Source organism: Cupressus sempervirens, chromosome 3 (genome assembly GCF_028749045.1).
Source record: "Cupressus sempervirens isolate cs-2001-9-10 chromosome 3, ASM2874904v1, whole genome shotgun sequence".
NCBI lineage: Eukaryota > Viridiplantae > Streptophyta > Pinopsida > Cupressales > Cupressaceae > Cupressus > Cupressus sempervirens.
Window position 1 is genome coordinate 841,028,303 of NC_143120.1, and position 5,584 is coordinate 841,033,886.

Genomic DNA, 5,584 nt, shown 5'->3' on the forward strand with positions numbered 1-5,584 from the left:
ATAAGACATGAGTGTTCATCTAAGATCTTGACAATTGTCACATTTAAGTCATGGGCCCCTCCTCAGCTTTCATGCTTTTTGGGTAGGTACAAGTACCTTCCTAAGTATCAAGGCATGTTGGACATTGTTGGTTATAATTTTTTTCATTAATAATATAATGTTATCACTCTTAGCTATATTCAAGGTACTCAGGTACTACTGGGAACATCCTTTATAACTACAAACTACCTACATATCCTATATCTCTAAAATTTATGTTCACATCAAATGTCAACTCATATTTAGTGCACATGTTTAAAAACTTCTGGATGTTTTGATTAAAAGGAAAACAAACGTTGAAATGGATTTGGATCTTGTGTTTTTTTCTACCCAATTAGTAGATTTTAGAGAGGAGGAGAAAAAGAGAGGGTTTGGCAAATTAATAAATTACATGAATGGCAACAATATAGGAAGGAGATACCAGAAATCAAAGAAAAAACCTAGATCTATATACATGTTACATGTTTTTAGACTGGCAAGAAACACTCTATGCATATCTAGGGATGGTCAAAAAATGATTAATGGTCAAAAAATGATTATCACAAATTAATACTAACTTACAATAATTCTCCAAGAGGAAGGCTACAAGTACATAGTTCAATTGAATTCCTAGATGAATAGTTCAATTGAATCCTCCTCCTAGAGGAAGGCTACAACAAATACATAGTTAAATTGAATGGTCTATAGATACCATCAAGATCAGCATTTTGAACAATCCATGAATGTTGTAAAAGCTTGTGTAAAGGCAAACTCTTTGAGGAATCTTTCTGCAGTAGCTGCGTAACCATGATAATTAAAAATTTATATAAGTAGTGAGACAGACATATCTAACAAAATTGTCTTCAGAATATCAAGGCACCATATACTAACTTGAGATATTAGATCTTTAGCTGCAGCAGAAACAAGTGGCTTTAAAGGAAATTTCAAATCCACTTTCATGATCCTGCATAAAAAAGCTAGCCATGGTCAAATCCATGCTTGAAATAAGCAAATATAAGAACCCTTCAAGTATAAGGCCTAAAACAAAAAAAATAAAAAATACTAAGAACTGAAACATAGTATGGCTTCTCAGACCTTTTGTAAGTGTCTGAATGTGCCTTTGCTTCAAAAGGAGGAACCCCATAAAGAAATTCACAACATAAGATCCCCAAACTCCATATGTCTACCCCAAAATCATGCTCCTTGTTGTCCATTGGAATAGACATTTGCAAATATGTAAATAATCTAGAAGGAAACAATGAAGAGAAAAGTAAATATTACACACTAACATACACATTTCAGGAGGTAAGTAATCCAATGTTCCACACATTGTTCGCCTTCTATCAAAAGTGTGCATAGACCAACAAAAATCGGCAATTTTTAGCTCACCCTGACAAGTGAATTTGTTAATAATGTAATGATCAAAAAGATATCCTTGCAAGATTAAATTGAGTATCATTAGAAATATATTCATCCTTGGTACTTACCTATATGCCAATTAACAAGTTCTTTGGCTTGATATCCTAGTGTATGGCATGTTTTTCATGGAAATATATCAAAGCTTTTGCAAGAGACACAATGTACTATACAAAAAAAGAGTCAATAGTGTCCAGACTAAAAAAAGAAAAGTAGATTATAAGCCATTTCCAATTGTACTTACAGTAGTTGACCGCCTTTCATTGAAGCATTTACAACATTGGAGCTCATTGTAGAGCTCACCTTTTACAACATATTCAAGAATAAGATAGACCCTACTCTGAATAAATTGATGAATCAAAGAATCAATTAAAGAAATACTAGGGAAGGCTTTGATGAAAAGTAAATGTCACCCAAAAGATTAGAACATTGTAGGATATGCACCTGATCCTAAAAGTATCCAAACAATCGAAGTATATTTGGATGGCGGAGATGACTCTGAATTTCAATCTCCCTACGCAACTAGTGCTCTACTTGTGACTACTAGAGCTGGTTCTTGAATAGAACTTTTAAAGCCACAACAAAGTTTCTCTATTCACACAAGTGAAAATAGTTGGTGAATCATTAAGTGGTAGTCCTTCACTAAAAAAAACTATGCCATTCTAGAAACAAAATTCTGGAAACATAGGTATGAAATTCCAGACCCATGTTGAAATTCCATACACATGTTGAAATTCATGTTGAAATTCAAAATTCTGGAAACATAGGCAAAGTTTTGGACTTTAAAATAGTTGTTTAAGATGCTATCTAGACCATGCTACTAAAGTTATGATGAATTCTCATAAGGAATTAATTTTGTATTGAGTACAATATATAGCAAACCTTACAACTGGTCAAGTATGTCTATAGACTATCATTCACTGCAAAGTGACATAGGTGAAATGTTAAATAAGATTCACAATCTCCTTAAGGACTTAGGATGAAATGTATAGTGAATGTTCTCAAGATTTAATTATGTAGGCATAAGAACTGCCTCTTTCAAAATTAAAAGAACAAGTGGATAGTTCTTCTATTATAGACAAGGTTTAAGCTCTATCTTGAGATAAAGATATAGGAAATATCCACCCAATATTTGTTGTCAGTATTAGAAAAGTTTAAATAAGAGACTTCCTTTTAGTAGTTTCAATTCAAGAAACTATTGTAGTGGCTAAACTTATTGATTTGAGAACTACTCCATGAGCACATTAGAATGGACAGAGTGCAACTTGAGCAAGAGCTAAAGTGCATGTACTCATTAGAATCAAGGATCATGATTGAGTACATCGGCTTGAGAGAGTACATTGTGCAAATCCATGCTGAGTGGGCCACATATCTATAATTGGTTTAGTTTAAACAATAACAAATCAAATAAAGAAACAAGATAGAATGGTCTTGAACATTTGTATGCAAGATGAGTGTGTCAAAATGTACAGAGGACATAAGAAAGGAAACTTTTCTTCCCCTTTGAGATTTCTATTAGCCTATTGTGTGCTTAAGTGTGCAAGTTGGATAGGGTGAGAACTTGATGATATGATAACATATAGAGTGAATCCCTGGCCAAGGTGCACTAACCACGTGCTAGTACTTGTCAGTTCTTAAGATTCCAGATACAATCCTAGTCAAGAGTCATACTAAAATAGCATTAACTATAGGGTGACCAACTATAGTTTTAGGGTCTTACAACAGTTCCCACATGACTTGACATAACTAGTTTCATCCCTTGTGAAGGGGTGGGCCACTTCGAGTAGGAAGTGAGCAAGGGGGATCGGTAATTGATTCAAGTTTGGGTGCATAAACACATAGGTGTGGAATTCCATAATTTTAAAATGTTTCTAGAATTTCAACATGGGTATGGAATTGAGTTTCAGTTGTGTGATAACCTATACTGATTAAGATGGCCATGATCAACTTGTTAGGTAGAATCTTAAACCAATGAACCTACTTGATTTCAAAGCAACATTCCCCATAGAATCATAAAAACACTAAAAGACACTGGCTAGTTTTACCATTAGATTTGGGATTTGCATAATGTAGTCCAATTGATCAGATGTCAAGACAAAAATGCATTGACAATAATTGAAAACTAAAAGTGAGCTAAAAATTTGACTATGGTTGAATCAATGAATTCTACAAAGAGATTCAGACTTTCACTGACACTATAATTTCACCCATAGAAATAACTTGTTAGATAAAATCTAAAACCAATGATGCCATGTTTAAAACTCCATGTGATCATGAAGTTTCTTCATCACTAATTTGTCAAAAAAGAAAATCAAAATTGACCCATAACACAATGCATGTGAAACAAATAGAAGCACTTGTGCATTACACCATGACCATGGCAGTAAGAAACTCCCTTCAACAACTAGTACATGAAGCTCTACAACATAACAACTTGTTAATAAGAAGGGGGTTGGGGACTAAAGAAAAATAGAATTAAATACCAGCAACAAGACCAAAGAGCTAGTGATTCATATGGATAATATACATAAAACTACCATAATTCGCCTCAAAAGTTTCCAATACACTTCTCCTAGTGAGCCTTTGGTAATCATCATTGCCATCACCATTTCCATCTCCTAGCATACTCAATGTAGCCTTTCATTTGAAGGATGGTTAGATAGGTCCATGCAAAAATCTCTATCAATATGATGACATAGGAGGTGACATTGTGCTTATGGCAATGATTTTAAAAACAAGTCAATTGGTCAGATGTGATGTTGGGATCAGTAGAATGACTTGTTAAATGCCCTAACAATACATGCAAGACATATCACTTAGGTCTATTGTGCAACGAGCACTCAAAATTAACACTAGATAGAACCTGCCTGTCATCTTACCAAAAGACATTAAGATTTAAGAATGATACAAAATAAAATTAACATTGACATATAACCACATCGTTCACCCTTTTTGTCCCTAATACTAGCCATTCCAAAGGAAATTGGATCACACAATGTTTAGCATTTAATATTTGAGCCTCTGTTACTCTTACACATTTAGTTCCTACATATATAGCTTGACCAATTAGTGTGAGAAGAGAAGAATTAGACTTACCTACTTTGCTTCCTGAAAACCAATAAGCTCAACCTCATATATGAGATCAATCTTAGGAGGAACATTTGGAAAAGAAAACTTGCCTTCTTCCCCATATCCCAGTTGCCATCCCACATGAAGCAATGCACGTTCACCAACTTGCATGCTTGCTACACCAATTGCCAAGCCACTTAAGAACTTTTTCTCTACAAGAATAGTAAAAGTTATGTCAAACTTAAACCATGTTCATATATAGATACATTATGAATAAGTGATTGATTATGTTCTAGACCATATAAGAGTTCATAAATCTCATAACAAATTTGTTTTAATATAGCATATCAATAATTCAAAACATTATATGACATCTTTTTCTAATGTCATCTTCCAAAAGGAAATATATTTTAGCTATTGGTTTGAATTATTTTTGATGGCATGTTCCAGAACTATATTTCTCAGTTAAGAGCATACATTTGCACACTAGATGCTGGAGAGCACACATGTTATGGAATCATCATTGGCCTTGACATAGGATTGTCAACACTATGGACATGGAAGAAAGTTGGAGTTTGAATGTTTTAAAACATCAAGGAATATTTAGTCTAAGCTTCCAAGTATAGGAACATGAGTACCTAAGGTACAAAGTGCAAAAACTACCTACAACATTGGTAGACATCACTTGTGCACATGGTCAATATGCATAATAACCTATATAGATGTTAGGATATCTAAATACAAGCGATATTTAAATCTGCTTAATGCACCATCTATGTTGGAGGTGTGAAAATGCATTAGCAATGGAAAAACTATAGTGCAAAATGAGAAATGAAATAATGCTGCTTCGTACAAACCTTGTTATACTTTTTCACTCTTTTGGTATGGAAAATCAAAGGCATTAAGGATAACTATCATGTGCCCATGGAATAATAATGTGACGTATGGAACAACAAATAAGCTACAAATTCTAATTGTGTAAGGATAGCCATTAATGTATAGTGAGTTGATCTGAAGTGATCATTAGAGTGGGTTCTTTGGTAACAAGTTTGTAATAGTAAATAATCCCTCCTAACAAAAT

The 5,584-nt window shown here is 33.7% G+C and overlaps 1 pseudogene; it reads right to left on the reverse strand.

Moving 5' to 3' along the window:
* Window positions 1–689: 689 nt before the first annotated feature.
* On the reverse strand, window positions 690–4,674 carry LOC149569398 (serine/threonine-protein kinase Aurora-2-like; annotated as a pseudogene).
* Between the last annotated feature and the right edge of the window lie 910 nt (window positions 4,675–5,584).